Source organism: Eleutherodactylus coqui, chromosome 3, assembly GCF_035609145.1.
Source record: "Eleutherodactylus coqui strain aEleCoq1 chromosome 3, aEleCoq1.hap1, whole genome shotgun sequence".
NCBI classification, from domain to species: domain Eukaryota; kingdom Metazoa; phylum Chordata; class Amphibia; order Anura; family Eleutherodactylidae; genus Eleutherodactylus; species Eleutherodactylus coqui.
The window spans coordinates 242,062,490-242,083,782 of record NC_089839.1 but is presented as its reverse complement, the minus strand read 5'-3'; the positions used below and the strand labels follow the sequence as shown (position 1 = coordinate 242,083,782).

General features: G+C 44.8%; 1 long non-coding RNA gene across 2 annotated transcripts in view; it reads left to right on the top strand.

Annotated features, from left to right (window-relative positions):
• LOC136619988 (uncharacterized) overlaps window positions 1-21,293 on the top strand; it is a 41,740-nt gene that overhangs the window by 9,626 nt on the left and 10,821 nt on the right. Inside the window, exon 2 of one of the 2 annotated variants that reach the window (XR_010791100.1) lies at window positions 17,013-17,047. The exons of the other annotated variant lie outside the window; for it this stretch is intronic. This is a non-coding gene — a long non-coding RNA (uncharacterized lncRNA). The remainder of the gene's footprint in view (window positions 1-17,012; window positions 17,048-21,293) is intronic. 2 annotated transcript variants of the gene reach the window in all.

Genomic DNA, 21,293 nt, shown 5'->3' with positions numbered 1-21,293 from the left:
TAGTTATTTTTCTTGACTCTCATCAGACACATGAACGCTCTGGTCAGCTGAACATGTATGTGTTCTCAACAGGAAAAGGGAGGTAAGCTGCTGTCAGACACCTCTGATAGCGGCTTATCTCTCGAGAACAAAAGGATTGGACAGTTGAAATCCAATCTCATTTCCCTGCCATCTGCCATCAAAGGATTAGGCTTGTATTGTATGTTGGTGCTTTAGATATCACTGTACATGTACACTTACAAATTATAATTTCGATGTACTAATATTAGCGTATTGAGAACTGCATACAAAAGATGTAATGTGTACAATCGGTGGTGAATTTGCCACTTGGCACTGAAGTTCAAAGAGTCAGCAGAGTGTTTTTTTTTCTTTCGCCTAACAGTTGCCACTTGTTTCTCTCACCAGACTGGAGGAGGAGAGCTGCAGAAGTGCTATGGGACCACTCCCGAAACAGCAGCAGACACACTACAACCTTCTTTGTAACTATGACGCTATTGTGTTAAGATGGGTGTAATATTTCTGTTGCTGTCCAGACATTCAGAGGGCCTGTGTACTGTGGGAGGAAGGAAGCACTATTAAATAGTGAGACTAGAAAGAGGGCACTATTATCTAGTGGGGCCACAAAGGGGACAGTATTAGAAAGTCAGGCCATGGAAAAGGTGGCAGTGGCGCGTCTTCTATATATAGCAAGAAAACTGATAGTGCAGCACGGGCTACATGAGCTACCTCCTACAATAAAAGATTTTCGTAACAGAGTTAGCAAACTTTCATTGTGAGGAAAAAGGTATATATATGAAACACAATTCGAGGAAGAAATTAACGATGTGGCAAAAATGGTTTAACACCCCGGGACTGGCCCCACTTAATCTGATCAGTATGATGTTATTGGGTAGATTAAGAGCCAACCCCAGGTTTATCCTTTTGTCTTGGAGTATGTCTGTATGCATGGATTGAGATGATAATATTGATGTATGAACGCAGTTACTTCTCACTGATTTTTAATATACGTTGAATGTCCTTTAGAATTGTCTAAATCTTAAGCTTAATAAGGCCATATGTTCATGGTGTACACTGTTCATAACGCTCTTGAATGTCCTATACGCAACTCATGAAACCTCGGATTATGGCATCATATTGTAGGACATGGCGAATTCTGGACAATATCCTCAGTAATGGACTTCCACCGCATATCGGACTGTTACTATGAGAGGGAGCTGAGAGGGGAGGGGAGGGAGAGAATTACTTACATTTTTTGTTTTGTTTCTTGGGATGTGGGAATTTGTATGTTTTGAAAAAAATGATAAATGTTCAATAAAAACTATTTGATTCAAAAAGAAAGTCAGGCCATGGAGGGTAAACTGTTACCAAGTGAGGCAACAGAGAGGGCACTATTGCCTAGTGAGGTCACAGAGGGAGTACTATTACCAAGTGGGGTCATAAAGGAGTCGGTATAATTAAGCCTGGCCACAGAGGGATCAATATTACTATGTATGGAGCACTGAGAGTCACATTGGAAGAAGCAGCAAGATGGGGAGAGTGTGCAGAGATAAATTGTGGCTGGAAAAAGTGTTCCTGACAGTTCAGGTCTATTTAGAGAAGAAAAGGGAAAGCAGGCACCTCCAATCAGAGCACTGTAGTCACTATCAGGCCAAATTGAGACAAGAATTGGTGTCCCAGTCCAACCATTGGTCTACTGACCTGACCTCCCATCATCATAGGTCCCTATAGATCCAAAAATACACACATATTATGCTCATATGAAACTGGCTATAGAGAGAGGAAATATAGTGCTTGGTACTAGTGCTGTATTTATTTTATGTGCGTGGTTTTGGTGCCATATTTATGTTATTTGCTTGGTTCTGGTGCCGTGTTTATGTTGTTTGCTTGGTTCTGGTGCCATACAATGTGAGCTTGGTTCTGCTTCTGTATTTATGTTATGAGCTTGGTTCTGGTGCTGTGTACATACACTGAGATTAGTTTTGGTACCATATTCATGTTAAATACAGTAGATAAACAGGTTCAGGGTAGAAACACACAATTTATTTGGCTGCACATGGCCAAACCACACCCACCTGCAAAATATTGTCTGTAGTTTTTCCGGCCATTGTCTGTTGGGCATGGTTTGGCTGTATGTGGCCATACTATATGTTTACACTTTTAGGGTGGGGGCGACTACTGTATGCTTACCCGTAGGATAAAATTTGCCAGCCAGCCCCTGGTGCAACCCTAAAATTGACAGGAAAGGAACAACATTCCTACTATCATGAATACTAAGTATCTAGTCACTTGTATACTGATGTACTGCTTGTGGCTTCTTCCACCATTCTTTTCACTTCCTCATCAGGGTACACATACAAAATCACCTGAAACCCCCTATGGAGGAACTTTGTTATGGGAAGTAGTGGGATACAGTAACACTATATATTAACCCACTACATGTCATAAGTACTCACACTCCTGTTTACAGAAGGTGATTATTGCATCACCCACTCTAGTTACCAGAGTAGTAATGGACTAGCAGTTATTGAAATCTGTCATAAACCAATAAACATTTTCTACATATGGACTTTCAAGTCTACCTCACATTTTATACCTTCCTTTAGTTTTTTATTATATGACTTGATTTTTAAAGTGGTGTTCCCATCATATATATTTATTGCATATGTATAGATTATGTCATAAATGCATGATAGGTGTGGGACCAATCTCTGGCATCATCCCCTTTCGGGACACCGGGATTGCCATAACCCTCATGAGTTTATATAAAAGTTAGTGCTCTTAAAGGGAACTTCTTATTAGCTTTTTGTTACCATACCAAGGACATGTTGGAATAGTACTTTTGAATACTATTCCAACTATATCTTTGTTAAAATTGTCAGGTTGGCCTTTTTCAATAACAAGAACTTTCATAAGAGCCCACGCTCTATTGACATAACATACCTGGAGTCATCGTGGGAGTGTTGAAGCCGTTCAGAGTCATTGCTGCATTCATATCCATTCCTGTGTGATCGACATCGCCCTTGCTGTCAGTGTTTTATTATATGTTGTTTATGATGTATATGTCCATCATGAGCTGGTTTAACTCCAGCTCCATTATGGGCAGAGGCGTAACTTGAAGCTCCTGGGCCCCAATGCAAAACCTGAAACGGGGCCCCCAACTATAACGCTTTATTCATAGTACTGGGCTCCCTATATAGAGAAGAGGGACCTCAAGGGCCGCCTAAGGCTCCTGGGCCCGGGTGCAACCGCATCCCCTGCATCCTCTATAGTTACGCCCCTAATTATGGGTATATGTGCCATGAGATCTCCCGGATACTGCCACTGTACCCGGAAGATTAGCGGCCAGAGTCTAGCTGACACAAATTGCTAACACACATATATAAATTTGGTATAGCCATAATCATATTGACCTAAACAATAAAGTTAACATATTACTTTTACTGAAAAGGAGTTCTGAAAAAAAGAAAACAATGCCAGAATTGCTGTTTTTTGTTCATCTGCCTCCCAAAACATGCAACAAAAAGTGATCAAGAAGCTGCATCTCCAAAATGGTACCAATGGAAACTACAACTTATCCTGCAAAAAACTTGACTTAAAAATGTTATGGGTCTTGGAATGCGGCAATGCAAATATAATTTCTTTAAAGTGTTTTTATTGTGGAAAAGTAGTAACATAGAAAGCTATATATATTTGGTATTGCCATATTTGTATTGACCAGCAGAATAATTCTAACATCATTTATACTGTACGGGGAATCCCCCCAAATTTATGAAAGTTTTTTTCCATACTCCCCCCCCCCCAAAAAAAAATTAATAAATGTTAAACAATGTATTATCTGTACCCCAAAGTTTGGCCATTAAAAAAACCCAACTTGCCCCACAAAAAATAAGCCCTCATACAGCTGTGTCAACAAAAAAAAATGTTATAATTCTTGGAACATGAACGAAAAACAAGAAAAATTGCCTAGTTATTAAAGGCGCAGAATAGGCTGGCCACTAAAGGATTAATATAAATGTTGAAAAATATATTTAATAAATCAAAGAATAAAAAATAAAAAAAACAACAAAAATCACTATTTTCTAGAGATGAGCGAACACCAAAATGTTCGGGTGTTCGTTATTCGTAACGAACTTCCCGTGATGCTCGAGGGTTCGTTTCGAACAACGAACCCCATTGAAGTCAATGGGCGACCAGAACATTTTTGTATTTCGCCGATGCTCGCTAAGGTTTTCATGTGTGAAAATCTGGGCAATTCAGGAAAGTGATGGGAATGACACAGTGACGGATAGGGCAGGCGAGGGGCTACATGTTGGGCTGCATCCTAAGTTCACAGGTCCCACTATTAAGCCACAATAGCGGCAAGAGTGGGCCCCCCCCCCTCCCAACAACTTTTACTTCTGAAAAGCCCTCATTAGCATGGCATACCTTTGCTAAGCACCACACTACCTCCAACAAAGCACAATCACTGCCTGCATGACACTCCACTGACACTTCTCCTGAGTTACATGCTGCCCAACCGCACCCCCTCCCCCCCACAGCGCACACCAAAGTGTCCCTGCGCAGCCTTCAGCTGCCCTCATGCCACACCACGCTCATGTCTATTTAGAATTGCGTCTGCCATGACGAGGGACCTCAGGCATACACTGCAGAGGTTGGCACGGCTAGGCAGCGACCCTCTTTAAAAGTGGCGGAGCGATAGCCCACAATGCTGTACAGAAGCAATGAGAAATAGAATCCTGTGCCACCGCCATCAGGAGCTGCACACGTGGGCATAGCAATGGGGAACCTATGTGCCACACACTATTCATTCTGTCAAGGTGTCTGCATGCCCCAGTCAGACCGGGCTTTTTAATTCATAGACACAGGCAGGTACAACTCCCTATTGTGAAGTCCCTGTCGACCCACAGCATGGGTGGCTCCCTGGAACCCACCGGCGGTACACAGAAATATCCCATTGCATTGCCCAACACAGCTGAGGTAGTAATGTCGTGCTTAATGCAGGTGGGCTTCGGCCCACACTGCATGCCCCAGTCAGACTGGGGTTCTTTACAAGTGGACACATGTAGGTTTAACTCCCTGTGGACCCACTGCCTGGGTGGGTGCCAGGAAGCCACCGGCGGTACATAGAAATATCCCATTGCATTGCCCAACACAGCTGAGGTAGTAATGTCGTGCGTAATACAGGTGGGCTTCGGCCCACACTGCATGCCCCAGTCAGACGGGTTCTTTAGAAGTGTACAGATGTATTAAAAACTCAGTGTGCACCTACAGCATGGGTGGCTCCCTGGAACCCACCGGCGGTACACAAAAATATCCCATTGCATTGCCCAACACAGCTGAGGTAGTAATGTCGTGCGTAATACAGGTGGGCTTCGGCCCACACTGCATGCCCCAGTCAGACTGGGGTTCTTTACAAGTGGACACATGTAGGTTTAACTCCCTGTGGACCCACTGCCTGGGTGGGTGCCAGGAAGCCACCGGCGGTACATAGAAATATCCCATTGCATTGCCCAACACAGCTGAGGTAACGTCAGCTGTAATGCAGGTGGGCTAAAAATTAATTTGATTACACTGTAGGCGAGGGCCCACAAAAATTGCTGTATCAACAGTACTAATGTACATCCCAAAAATTGGCCATGGCCAGCCAAGAGGGCAGGTGAAACCCATTAATCGCTTTGGTTAATGTGGCTTAAGTGGTAACTAGGCCTGGAGGCAGCCCAGTGTAACGAAAAATTGGTTCAAGTTAAAGTTCCAACGCTTTTAAGCTAATTGAAACTTATAAAAATTGTTCTGAAAAATTATTTGAGTGAGCCTTGTGGCCCTAAGAAAAATTGCCCGTTCAGCGTGATTACGTGAGGTTTCAGGAGGAGGAGCAGCAGGAGGAGGAGGAGGAATATTAGACACAGATTGATGAAGCACAAATGTCCCCGTTTTGGATGGTGAGAGAGAACGTAGCTTCCATCCGCGGGTGCAGCCTACGTATTGCTTACGTATCGCTGCTGTCCGCTGGTGGAGAACAGAAGTCTGGCGAAATCCAGCCTTTGTTCATCTTGATGAGTGTTAGCCTGTCGGCACTGTCGGTTGACAAGCGGCTACGCTTATCGGTGATGATTCCCCCAGCCGCACTAAACACCCTCTCCGACAACACGCTAGCCGCAGGACAAGCAAGCACCTCAAGGGCATACAGGGCTAGTTCAGGCCACGTGTCCAGCTTCGACACCCAGTAGTTGTAGGGGGCAGAGGCGTCACCAAGGATGGTCGTGCGATCCGCTACGTACTCCCTCACCATCCTTTTGCAGTGCTCCCGCCGACTCAGCCGTGACTGGGGAGCGGTGACACAGTCTTGGTGGGGAGCCATAAAGCTGGCCAGGCCCTTAAAGACTGTTGCACTGCCTGGGATGTACATGCTGCTCGATCTACGCACATCCCCTGCAACATGGCCCTCGGAACTGCGCCTTCTGCCACTAGCGCTGTCGGCTGGGAATTTTACCATCAGCTTGTCCGCAAGGGTCCTGTGGTATAGCAACACTCTCGAACCCCTTTCCTCTTCGGGAATCAGAGTGGGCAGGTTCTCCTTATACCGTGGATCGAGCAGTGTGTACACCCAGTAATCCGTAGTGGCCAGAATGCGTGCAACGCGAGGGTCACGAGAAAGGCATCCTAACATGAAGTCAGCCATGTGTGCCAGGGTACCTGTACGCAACACATGGCTGTCTTCACTAGGAAGATCACTTTCAGGATCCTCCTCCTCCTCCTCCTCCTCAGGCCATACACGCTGAAAGGATGACAGGCAATCAGCCGGTGTACCGTCAGCAGCGGGCCAAGCTGTCTCTTCCCCCTCCTCCTCATCCTCCTCCTCCTCCTGTACGCGCTGTGAAATAGACAGGAGGGTGCCCTGACTATCCAGCGGCATACTGTCTTCCCCCGCCCCCGTTTCCGAGCGCAAAGCAGCTGCCTTTATGGTTTGCAGGGAATTTCTCAAGATGCATAGCAGAGGAATGGTGACGCTAATGATTGTAGCATCGCCGCTCACCACCTGGGTAGACTCCTCAAAATTACCAAGGACATGGCAGATGTCTGCCAACCAGGCCCACTCTTCTGAAAGGAATTGAGGAGGCTGACTCCCACTGCGCCGCCCATGTTGGAGTTGGTATTCGACTATAGCTCTACGCTGTTCATAGAGCCTGGCCAACATGTGGAGCGTAGAGTTCCACCGTGTGGGCACGTCGCACAGCAGTCGGTGCACTGGCAGCTTAAAGTGATGTTGCAGGGTGCGCAGGGTGGCAGCGTCCGTGTGGGACTTGCGGAAATGTGCGCAGAGCCGGCGCGCCTTTACGAGCAGGTCTGACAAGCGTGGGTAGCTTTTCAGAAACCGCTGAACCACCAAATTAAAGACGTGGGCCAGGCATGGCACGTGCGTGAGGCTGCCGAGCTGCAGAGCCGCCACCAGGTTACGGCCGTTGTCACACACGACCATGCCCGGTTGGAGGCTCAGCGGCGCAAGCCAGCGGTCGGTCTGCTGTGTCAGACCCTGCAGCAGTTCGTGGGCCGTGTGCCTCTTATCGCCTAAGCTGAGTAGTTTCAGCACGGCCTGCTGACGCTTGCCCACCGCTGTGCTGCCACACCGCGCGACACCGACTGCTGGCGACATGCTGCTGCTAACACATCTTGATTGTGAGACAGAGGAGGAGGAGGAGGAGGAGGAGGGTGCTTTAGTGGAGGAAGCATACACCTCCGCAGATACCACCACCGAGCTGGGGCCCGCAATTCTGGGGGTGGGTAGGACGTGAGCGGTCCCAGGCTCTGACTCTGTCCCAGCCTCCACTAAATTCACCCAATGTGCCGTCAGGGAGATGTAGTGGCCCTGCCCGCCTGTGCTTGTCCACGTGTCCGTAGTTAAGTGGACCGTGGCAGTAACCGCGTTGGTGAGGGCGCGCACAATGTTGCGGGAGACGTGGTCGTGCAGGGCTGGGACGGCACATCGGGAAAAGTAGTGGCGACTGGGAACTGAGTAGCGCGGGGCCGCCGCCTCCATGATACTTTTGAAGGACTCCGTTTCCACAACCCTATACGGCAGCATCTCAAGGCTGATGAATTTTGCGATGCGGACGGTTAACGTTTGAGCGTGCGGGTGCGTGGCGGCGTACTTGCGCTTGCGCTCGAACACTTGCGCAAGCGACGGCTGAACGGTGCGCTGAACTACACTGCTGGATGGGGCCGAGGACAGCGGAGATGAGGGTGTGGGTGCAGGCCATGAGGCGGTAGTGCCTGTGTCCTGAGAGGGGGGTTGCATCTCAGTGGCAGGTTGGGGCACAGGGGGAGAGGCAGGGGTGCAAACCGGAGGCGGTGAACGGCCTTCGTCCCACCTTGTGGGGTGCTTGGCCATCATATGTCTGCGCATGGTGGTGGTGGTGAGGCTGTTGGTGTTGGCTCCCCGGCTGAGCTTTGCGCAACAAAGGTTGCACACCACTGTTCGTCGGTCGTCAGGCGTCTCTGTGAAAAACTGCCAGACCTTAGAGCACCTCGGCCTCTGCAGGGTGGCATGGCGCGGGGGGGCGCTTTGGGAAACACTTGGTGGATTATTCGGTCTGGCCCTGCCTCTACCCCTGGCCCTGGCCACCGCACTGCCTCTTGCAACCTGCCCTGCTGATGCCCTTGACTCCCCCTCTGAAGACCTGTCCTCCTGAGTAAGCGTTGCACACCAGGTGGGGTCAGTCACCTCATCGTCCTGCTGCTCTTCCTCCGAATCCTCTGTGCGCTGCTCCCTGGGACTTACTGCCCTTACTACTACCTCACTGCAAGACAACTGTGTCTGATCGTCATCGTCCTCCTCACCCACAGAAAGTTGTTGAGACAGTTGGCGGAAGTCCCCAGCCTCTTCCCCCGGACCCCGGGAACTTTCGAATGGTTGGGCATCAGTGACGATAAACTCCTCTGGTGGGAGAGGAACCGCTGCTGCCCAATCTAAGCAGGGGCCCGAGAACAGTTCCTGGGAGTGTTCCCGCTCCTGAGCAGGTGTCATTGTAGTGGAGTGAGGAGGCTGGGAGGAAGGAGGAGCAGCAGACAGAGGATTCGGATTGGCAGCAGTGGACGGCGCAGAACTGCGGGTAGACGATAGGTTGCTCGAAGCACTTTCTGCCATCCAGGACAGGACCTGCTCACACTGCTCATTTTCTAATAACCGTCTCCCGCGTGGACCCATTAATTGGGCGATGAATGTGGGGACGCCAGAAACGTGCCTCTCTCCTAATCGCGCAGCAGACAGCTGCGACACACCTGGATCAGGAGCTTGGCCTGTGCCCACACCCTCACTTGGCCCTCCGCGTCCTCGGCCACGTCCACGTCCACGTCCTCTAGGCTTACCCCTACCCCTCAGCATGCTGTATTACCAGTGATTAGATTTCCCAGGCAGGAAATAAATTGGCGCAAGACTGCAGGCCAAATATAATTTTTGCCCTTTTTGGAAAACGAAAGGCCCCACTGCCTCTAGTGAATGAATTATCTAAGTTTAATAACTGCGCTGTGTCCCTGCTTATGTGTCACAGAACGTGAGGGTAGCAGAGTTATTAACTGTGGCAGAGCAGGTATTTTTTTTCCCAATTAAGGAAAGCAAATGGCGAAGCCAGCAGTAAAGCGTAGCTGGCTGCGTATGATTTAGCAATGTTTTTCACGCAGCTCACACGTCTCCACAGGCGTAAGGACGGACACAGGCTGGACAAATAGATTTCTTTTCAGTTTTTTCCCACCAACAGGCAGCACTGCGTATATTCAATGAACCTGCGAAGTTTAATAACTGCGCTGTGTCCCTGCTTATGTGTCACAGAACGTGAGGGTAGCAGAGTTATTAACTGTGGCAGAGCAGGTATTTTTTTTCCCAATTAAGGAAAGCAAATGGCGAAGCCAGCAGTAAAGCGTAGCTGGCTGCGTATGATTTAGCAATGTTTTTCACGCAGCTCACACGTCTCCACAGGCGTAAGGACGGACACAGGCTGGACAAATAGATTTCTTTTCAGTTTTTTCCCACCAACAGGCAGCACTGCGTATATTCAATGAACCTGCGAAGTTTAATAACTGCGCTGTGTCCCTGCTTATGTGTCACAGAACGTGAGGGTAGCAGAGTTATTATAACTCTTGGAGAGCAGGTATTTTTTTTCCCAATTAAGGAAAGCAAATGGCGAAGCCAGCAGTAAAGCGTAGCTGGCTGCGTATGATTTAGCAATGTTTTTCACGCAGCTCACACGTCTCCACAGGCGTAAGGACGGACACAGGCTGGACAAATAGATTTCTTTTCAGTTTTTTCCCACCAACAGGCAGCACTGCGTATATTCAATGAACCTGCGAAGTTTAATAACTGCGCTGTGTCCCTGCTTATGTGTCACAGAACGTGAGGGTAGCAGAGTTATTATAACTCTTGGAGAGCAGGTATTTTTTTTCCCAATTAAGGAAAGCAAATGGCGAACCCAGCAGTAAACCGTAGCTGGCTGCGTATGATTTAGCAATGTTTTTCACGCAGCTCACACGTCTCCACAGGCGTAAGGACGGACACAGGCTGGACAAATAGATTTCTTTTCAGTTTTTTCCCACCAACAGGCAGCACTGCGTATATTCAATGAACCTGAGAAGTTTAATAACTGCGCTGTGTCCCTGCTTATGTGTCACAGAACGTGAGGGTAGCAGAGTTATTAACTGTGGCAGAGCAGGTATTTTTTTTCCCAATTAAGGAAAGCAAATGGCGAAGCCAGCAGTAAAGCGTAGCTGGGTGCGTATGATTTAGCAATGTTTTTCACGCAGCTCACACGTGTCCACAGGCGTTAGGACGGACAGAGGCTGGACAAATAGATTTGTTTTCAGGTTTTTCCCACCAACAGGCAGCACTGCGTATATTCTATGAATAATAACTGTGTTGTGGCCCTGCCTATACAATTCTTTCCCTGCAGTATCAATGGAGGGTGGAATGCTCTGCAGAGGCGATTTTGAGAAGCCCAAAAAAAATGCAGCACAGCCAACAGCAGCCTGGACAGTACTGCACACGGATAAATATGGCCCTAGAAAGGACCGTTGAGGTTCTTGAAGGCTACACTCACTCCTAACACTCTCCCTGCCTATGCAGCACTTCTGTCCCTAATGCCAGGTGCAACGGTCTGCAGAGGCGACTTTGAGAAAAAAAAAAATCCCACTGCTAACAGCAGCCAACACACAGCTATCAGTGGCCCTAATAAGGACCTTTGGGGGGTCTTGAAGCCTACACTAACTACCAATTCTTTCCCTACAGCAGCTCCGGTATAAACAGCACTGTCCCTCATCTAACTCACACCGCATCTGAGGCGAGCCGCGGGAGGGGCCGACTTTTATATTAGGCGAACACCTGATCTCGCCAGCCACTCACAGCAGGGGGGTGGTATAGGGCTTAAACGTTGCAGGGGGAAGTTGTAATGCCTTCCCTGTCTTTCAATTGGCCAGAAAAGCGCGCTAACGTCTCAGGGAAGGAAGTGAAAGTAACCAGAACACCGCATGGTGTTCGTCACGAATAACGAACATCCCGAACACCCTAATATTCGCACGAATATCAAGCTCGGACGAACGCGTTCGCTCATCTCTACTATTTTCCCTCTTTCGTCACTTATGTTAAAAAAGACAATAAGAAAAGAACACATAGTTGGTATTGCAGCGTTCATAACAACCCGTGCTGTAAAGCGAATACTTAATTTATTCCGCATGGTGAATGCAGTGAAGTATAAAATAAACAATTCCAGAGTGGCTGCTTTTTGGGTTATCTCTCCTCCAAAAATGAAATAAAAGAGGATCAAAAATGTGTACTGCCAAACAATACAAATAAAAACTAAAGCCTGCATCCTCATCCAGCTTTGTCAAAGGAAAAATAAAAAAGTAATGGCTCCCTGAAGTTGGGGATGCAATTTATTTTCTATGAAAAATGTTTATATTGTGCAAGGTAGAAAAAACCTGAAACAACTATACATTTGGTATTGCGGTAATCATACCGGCTCACAGCATGAAGGTGACATGTTAGTTATGCCACATGTTAATAAATGTTAGCCAATAGGTTATATGTCTGGTTTTTGACACAGAAATCATACAGATTTTGGATTTTACGCTGCAGAAAAGCTGTACAATTTTCATCTAAGTGTGAACATATCCGTTTTACACTTTAATATGCTTAGTATACTAAAGAATTATTATCTGTCAGTGTAAAACTGTCAAAGGCAACCCATTAGAAACCCCCAATTGTGTTCAATATACCATGACCACTATTGATGGCAGCATCTGGGGGTCAGAGCTATCTCTGGTTGTTACAGCTGGAATCCGTCTGTCATTCAACACTGTCAGTTCTGCTGGCCATATTTAAATGTTTGAAACAAAAATTGCCTAGTTATTAAAGGTGCAGAATATGCTGGCCACTAAAGGGTTAATATAAATGTTGAAAAATATATTTAATAAATCAAAGAATAAAAAAAATCACTATTTTCCCTCTTGCGTCACTTTAGTATGTTATTATGCTATTATGCTGGTATTCCCAGTGGGATACCAGCTGAAAGCTCAGATAACAAAGTAGCTGTCAGTGCTTTTGCTGTTTCTTGGAGCTTTCAGCTCCGCGGGACACCACTGATAGCTCCAAGAACAAAGCAGCTGTTTTGTATATGCAAACAGCTGCTTTGTTTTCTCAATCAGTGGTGTCACACTCCACCTGCATTAACTCTTTAAAGTAGCTAATTAGATACTTAAGAGTTATACAAAGATGACCGCTCAAAACTGTCACTCAAACTGCCGTTTGAGTGATTTTTGAGTGATCATCTTTCAGTCTAAATGCATCTTAACCCTCTCAAGACAAGTAACTGAACTGTATAACAGATTTCGCAGTTTTCCTTCTAATTTCTACATGCTCTGACCATTTTCTCACATCTTTCCAAATAGAAACTTCTGTATGAAGGCCTTTATTCTGAATCAATAATCATTTATCTATCCTTTGCAACCACTTGCAAACTTTCTCTCTATCCACAGCCAAACATCCAGTCTTTGGTGTACCCTTTTTTGGCACTCCCGGAGTACCCATATGCCAGAATGATTGAGCATGACCTCCACTGGGTCATCTCTTTGTCCCTCCCACATTTATTTACTCATCTCAAACAAACTGCAGCTGCAAAATCATTCTCTGAATGATTACTTGATGGAAACTTCCCCAAGGTCTTTTAATCCACTAATTTGGAATTCTGCTAATTTAGAATTCCTACTACAATGTCATCCTAATGGAAACTTCCCTGAAATCTTTTAATTTGTTAGTCTGGAGTATCAGACTCTGGTTTCAGCACTCTGGCAGCCGGGTAGCCCTTAGACCAAATAAACACAAAGCTACCAGTATGAGACTGAAATCTTTGACTTAATATACATCTATCCAGCACAGATCAATCTCATAACGTGTTACATTGGACATTTGTACAGGTTATTAACATGCACTTCTCTATTACTACAAACAAGTCTGGTTATTCAACCTCGAGAATTTGCTCTATTTCTTATGACCCAGATAAAAGAGACCGTTGTCCTTATTCTAGCAGTCTATCTGTCAAGACACACAAAGCCACCGAGAACAGCCACTACATTTTAACTCAGGTCTAGTTATCTCTGTATCGTAGTCTCACAGTGCAAACACATTAAAATATCCTATTGTCTTAGGGAGGAGAACAGTGTGGCAATTGTAGGTCCTAAATTCTTTGTTCTGTCTGTAAATCTTCTAACCACAGATGGGGTATTATAAACACACATCTATAAAAATCTCTTACTTTCTCCACCTTGATAGAACATATATACTCAGAACAACATGTCTGAGACATTTGAATCATACTTGTTAGAAATTTTATCACTGAAAAGGCCTTGACACTAAAAGAAAACTTTATTAATTTATAAGAATAAAAAAACACTTCCTAACCCACTAGGGTGGTTAACCTAAACAGACACACAGCTACAGACACAAACATATAACCATTCATCTGAATGAAAGATGAATGTAAGGGTGGACAAGAGAATGAAAAAATTACTGGGTACAGAATACCCCAAGGTGTTACAGCGTATTAATATTACATGTAGCGTGTAGTGTAGTGTGTATTGCCACCCACTAAGATAGTAGTAATGGTCTATCCAAACCCGTAGTTCACTAATTAGACTATACCTTTAGGACATCGCTCCAAAAAAATCTCTTTTAGTGACTCCTGGCGATAACTAGTCCAGTTCAGTCACAGCGTTACATTACGGTGCTGTTGGACTATTAACCCTTTTTACACTAATCAGTGAACTACGGGTTTGGATAGACCATTACTACTATCTTAGTGGGTGGCAATACACACTAATACGTGGGTTTAGCAATATGGCATCATAGGACCACTATCTATTTGATACTTACAGCAACCCAATCAAGAGGTCATACAGTTGCTGATCAAATAGTACTCACATCTATCCTACATCAATTGATTACTATGTCAATCATGTTTGACTCTAAACTGTCCTGATAGGTAGCGTCATACCATTATCGCTACATTTAATATTAATACCCTGTAACACCTTGGGGTATTTTGTACCCAGTAATTTTTTCATTCTATTGTCCACCCTTACATTCATCTTTCATTCAGATGAATGGCTATATGTTTGTGTCTGTAGCTGTGTGTCTGTTTAGGTTAACCACCCTAGTGGGTTAGGAAGTGTTTTTTTATTCTTATAAATTAATAAAGTTTTCTTTTAGTGTCAAGGCCTTTTCAGTGATAAAGTTATATTTGCTCCAAGAGCCTTAATTGCCACAGTGACGTTTATACTTGTTAGAAATCATTTGAGCAGATTGTCGAATACCTGACTTGCGCCATGACAGAAAGTAAAAGCAGCAGTAAATAGCTGTAACAAACAAAAGTAGTTACTTACCACTGCTCATCTTCCTGTCTAACCGCTACTTGGATAACTCTGCCCTGTGCCAGTCACTACACTGTCTGCCCGTCAAATACAGAATTCAATTTAAACTCACCATCCTTATCCACAAAGCCCACCAAAGTACCATGCCGCCCTACATTGCTCCCTTCATCTCAGACCAACACCCAGCCTGTACTCTCCACTCCACTAACGAAATCAGATTAAGTGCCCCTTTAATTGGAACCTCTCATTCCCGCCTCAAAGCCTTCTTCACAGCAGCACCAGTCCTCTGAAACGCTCTGCACAAAACTATCCGGGCAATCCCTGACTCACACAACTTCAGGAGTGCTCTAAAAATGCACCTCTTCAGGGAGGCATAAACCAAAGCCCTCTTTACACTGCCTGATAACATGCTCCCTGTACTGCCAACTGCAATCTCTGCTAGTTGTAACCAACCACCCCCTGCAGTCATACCGATTCAGCCATTATACCACTCAACCTGACCATTATCTATGTGTATAGCATCCCATCCTCTCCACCTCGCCATACCATGCACATCTCCAGCCCCCTTTCCCTCTATATTACACCATTATTTGTAGTATGTAAGCTCATTGGAGCAGGACCATCACCCCTACTGTCATCAACTGATTACTTCATGTAACCGTGGTTTTGTTTTTATTCCCTTGTTTTGTAACCATTGCAAAATATGTTGGTGCTATATAAATAAAGGTTATTATTATTATTTAATTTACTGGTGCTTAGACTCAATCCGTATTTGGCAATTCATTGGACTTCTTAGTTTGCATGCCTTCTACACAAAGAAACTATTAGAATAAATTTAGATTTGGCAATAAAGCTACCGGGATCTGAGTTTTCTCATGTGTCCAAATTAATTAACAATGATTATCGGAGAAAGAACAAGAGACATCAATTGTGTGAAGTTACCACTGTCCTCTTTCTAAATGATCAATTCAGTGTTATCTTTATTAATAGTGCAAAGTAGAACAAAGAAATGTGTAGTGTCCAATCATGGTGGACAACGCCTTTAAAGTAGCAAATCATTAATTACTAATGAATGAATACATAATGTGACATGTGCTTATATTATCTTTAATAAGGGTAAAGGAATGTGTATATATTAACTAAAAATGGTCTCCAGAAAACACTCAAGACCGCACTTGCCTCGGACTAACCTGTATACTAGCCGTTGATAAACAAATGTAATACGGAGATAATCCTAATACTTTTACATCGTAGAACCGTTCAGAATTTGAAAAATAATACATTATTTGTCGTCAGGGATAGAAACATGATGCTGTGGCTGCTGGAGCATTATGTCATAGAAGCCAAAAGACAGCTGAGTAATTCTAGCTTCTATACTCTTTTGGCATCTGACTTCCCATATATATACAAACATAAGTTTGATAACTTGTTGGAAACAGCCGCAACTCATAGCATTCTTAATAAGAAAGAAATTACTTATTTGAGGTTAGAGAAACCGGTGGTCAACACCTTTTATTTGGTACCCAAGTTCCACAAATCCTTTGAAAATCCACCAGGGAGGCCTAAAGTCTCAGGCTCGGGGACCCTGTGAAAAAAGTCCGGTACCTATTTTGACTTTTATCTCCAGACTTTAGTCTGTCAGCTGGATTCATACGTATGTAACTACTCATATTTGTTAACCCTTTTGGATGATTTAACAATGGAACCACATTGGCTATTAGTCCCTCTAGATATGGAGTCTTTATACACAAAAATCAGGTATGAGGTTGGCTCAATGGCAGTGGCGTTTTTCCTGGACAAGCATTCTAGCTCCAACCGATTACATGACTCCTTCTTACTTGATTTATTGATGTTTATCTTAGAGCATAATTATTTTGTGTTTGACCGCGCCTTTTATAGGCAAATTTGGGGTATGGCGATTGGTGCGCTCTGTGCTAACCTCTTTTTGGGTTGCTGTGAGGAGATGTGTATGTACCCATCCCGTGCCTACTGTCATGATGACATCTGATGATATTCTGTTGGTTCGAAGAAGAACTATAGAACAGTGTTGCAAATTTGTTAGTTCTCTTAGCGATAACCTCTGGTCTATTTTTCTCACTCTACAGATGTCAACTACTTCAGTGGATTTTTGGATCTCAAGGTAATGATTGATAGATATAGGCTCTCAACCACTCTGTTTTACAAGAAAACTGCAACTAATAATCTACTCCACTACTCTAGTTTTTATCCCAGTCATTTGAAAAATGGTATACCGGTGGGGTAGCTTCTTAGATTTCAGAGAAACTGTAGCACAGAAGAGAGAGGCAGCAGTTCTTACACAGAGGTTCAAGGAAAAGGGGTACCCTTGTCGAATTATTGCTCGCGCCTTTCAGAGAGCCCAGAAGTCTAATAGATCAGACCTTTTGTCATCTTGTTTCCAGACAGCTAGCTCAGAGGTAAGATTGATTACCACCTATAACAATCAATGGAGAGATTTCTATGGGTTATTGTACAGAAATTGGCATATTCTGCAATCTGATTTTTGACTCTCCAAGACTAGCTGTGTAGAAGCCACTTTGTTCGCCCCAATTACCATTTATACAGGGGATAGAATTAAAGGGCTCCTTTGCATATGGAGACTGCAATATCTGGGCAACAGTCACACCTTTGTTAACCCAGGGGATCATACCCTATGGTATATGTCGGTCAAACTACTCAACAACTTTGCAAAAGAATCCAATAACATCTTTCCACTATTGGTCTGGCACAAAGGGACAACATTCAAAGTAAAAAGCTGACTGCAGAATTTCCTGTTTAAACATGGAGAGTCCTCAGCATCTGGGGCCTGCAATAAGTGAATCCCAGTATTCATGGGGGTGACATTGTTCCACATCTCCTAAACTGTGAAACAAGTTGGATTTATAAACTAAAGACATTGAGCCTTATGGGTTAAATGAGAAAGTGTATATTTGGCCTTTTATGGGGAATAGACCGAGTCAACAGTAAAGCTACATTAAGCCAAACAGCATGAACATGCTATCTATAGGCTTTGTTCCACCATGTGTGAATCAAGGATGGTCAAAGTTTAGGGACAGTAATATCGAACTGCATGCGAACTTTCAGATATGGATGAAATTCCACACCCTTCTCATTGACATGGAATTAGACTTTTTTGTATTTCCTTGTTATCAAAGTTTCTGTGGGCTATAGGGGCCTCAGCCCTAAACTTTGAGTGTATTTCTTGTCTCGAACACTTTGAAACTAGTGCCCCAACTGTGCCAACAAGAGATGCCCCCCGTCAGGTTTTGTCAGTCTAGGTATGTTCTATTTTTGCTGCAGGATACATGTTGTCTGTGATTCCACCTATGTATGAAACAAAATTGTCTCACTGACACTTCAGCCTTCATATGTGTGTTTCCATTTGCCTAATTTGGCGACATAGTTATAACTTTAAGCATTTTTAGGTTCAATGGGGCATTTTTTTCCTGTAGCGAGGCTATGACAATGGCTGTATGGTGAGGAATAACTCTAATCCGTCTATAAATGAAAATGCCTATTGCACTATTATGTTGCTTTAGGTTAGTCTTTGGGTTGGATTTGATGGCCCATATACATAGATTGGAACTTGAACTGCTGCGTCTGTGTAGGTTCACCATATGGGGACAGCGGGGAGCCATCTTTTATCAGTGCATGTGATGTCTGGAAACTGTGATGTATGTGGGGTACGACAGTGAAAGGAGTACATGTGGTTTTAATTCATTGGGAAGTCTTTTCTGTGACTTGATGTGAATAATATATGGAAATGATCTTAGGTTGTTACATGCTTGCGTCTGGGATATTGTATTATTATATATGCTTACCACCTTTTTCTCCATTAGGCTGTATAATAATGCCTTTATCGATTATGATTAGAGATGAGCGAACGTACTCGTCCGAGCTTGATATTCGTGCGAATATTAGGGTGTTCGGGATGCTCGTTACTCGTAACGAGTACCACGCGGTGTTCCGGTTACTTTCAGTTTCCTCTCTGAGACGTTTGCGCGCTTTTCTGGCCAATTGAAAGACAGGGAAGGCATTACAACTTCCCCCTGTGACGTTCAAGCCCTATACCACCCCCCTGCTGTGAGTGGCTGGGGCGATCAGATGTCACCCGAGTATAAAAATCGGCCCCTCCCGCGGCTCGCCACACATGCCTTGTGACTTAGCTGAGGGAAAGTGCTGCTGCTGGTGCTGCTGTAGGGAGAGCGTTAGGAGTCAGTGTAGGCTTCAAGAACCCCAACGGCCCTTCTCAGGGCCACATCTACTAGTGTGCAGTACTGTGTTAGCACAGTAATTTTTTTTTTTTTTGTCCAAAATTGGATCTGCAGAGCATTGCGCCCAGCAATAGGGACAGAAGTGGGGGTTAGGCAGGGAGAGTGTTAGGAGTTAGTGTAGGCTTCAAGAACCCCAACGGTCCTTTCTAGGGCCACTTCTATCCGTGTGCAGTACTGTCCAGGCTGCTGTTAGCAGTGTTGCATATTTTTTTTTTTCCTCAAAACCGGCTGTGCAGAGCATTGCACCCGGCATTAATACTACAGGGATAGAATTGTGTAGGCAGGGCCAGAAGACATTTATTATTCATTGAATACACGCAATGGGGTCTTCCCTTTGCTAAAAAGGAAAATAAATTATATTTGGCCTGCCTGTGTCAGTCCTAAGGTCTGCGTGTACGTGTGTGCTGCGTGTACAACGTACAAAAATCAGACGCAACCAGCTACGCTTTACTGCAGCCTAGCGCCATTGTCTTTCCTGACTGGCAAATACCTGCTCTGCTAGAGTTAATAACTCTGCTACACTATAGTTGTGTGACACTTTTTGAGGGCCACACCACAGATATTAAACTTCTTGTTCATTGAATATACGCAGTGGGTGCTTCCCTTTGCTAAAAAGGAAAAGAAATTATATTTGGCCTGCCTGTGTCAGTCCTAAGGTCTCCGTGTACGTGTGTGCTGCGTGTACAACGTACAAAAATCAGACGCAACCAGCTACGCTTTACTGCAGCCTAGCGCCATTGTCTTTCCTGACTGGCAAATACCTGCTCTGCTAGAGTTAATAACTCTGCTACACTATAGTTGTGTGACACTTTTTGAGGGCCACACCACAGATATTAAACTTCTTGTTCATTGAATATACGCAGTGGGTGCTTCCCTTTGCTAAAAAGGAAAAGAAATTATATTTGGCCTGCCTGTGTCAGTCCTAAGGTCTGCGTGTACGTGTGTGCTGCGTGTACAACGTACAAAAATCAGACGCAACCAGCTACGCTTTACTGCATCCTAGCGCCATTGTCTTTCCTGACTGGCAAATACCTGCTCTGCTAGAGTTAATAACTCTGCTACACTATAGTTGTGTGACACTTTTTGAGGGCCACACCACAGATATTAAACTTCTTGTTCATTGAATATACGCAGTGGGTGCTTCCCTTTGCTAAAAAGGAAAAGAAATTATATTTGGCCTGCCTGTGTCAGTCCTAAGGTCTCCGTGTACGTGTGTGCTGCGTGTACAACGTACAAAAATCAGACGCAACCAGCTACGCTTTACTGCAGCCTAGCGCCATTGTCTTTCCTGACTGGCAAATACCTGCTCTGCTAGAGTTAATAACTCTGCTACACTATAGTTGTGTGACACTTTTTGAGGGTCACACCACAGATATTAAACTTCTTGTTCATTGAATATACGCAGTGGGTGCTTCCCTTTGCTAAAAAGGAAAAGAAATTATATTTGGCCTGCCTGTGTCAGTCCTAAGGTCTGCGTGTACGTGTGTGCTGCGTGTACAACGTACAAAAATCAGACGCAACCAGCTACGCTTTACTGCATCCTAGCGCCATTGTCTTTCCTGACTGGCAAATACCTGCTCTGCTAGAGTTAATAACTCTGCTACACTATAGTTGTGTGACACTTTTTGAGGGCCACACCACAGATATTAAACTTCTTGTTCATTGAATATACGCAGTGGGTGCTTCCCTTTGCTAAAAAGGAAAAGAAATTATATTTGGCCTGCCTGTGTCAGTCCTAAGGTCTCCGTGTACGTGTGTGCTGCGTGTACAACGTACAAAAATCAGACGCAACCAGCTACGCTTTACTGCAGCCTAGCGCCATTGTCTTTCCTGACTGGCAAATACCTGCTCTGCTAGAGTTAATAACTCTGCTACACTATAGTTGTGTGACACTTTTTGAGGGCCACACCACAGATCTTAAACTTCTTGTTCATTGAATATACGCAGTGGGTGCTTCCCTTTGCTAAAAAGGAAAAGAAATTATATTTGGCCTGCCTGTGTCAGTCCTAAGGTCTCCGTGTACGTGTGTGCTGCGTGGACAACGTACAAAAATCAGACGCAACCAGCTACGGTTGAGTGCAGCCTTGCGCCAAT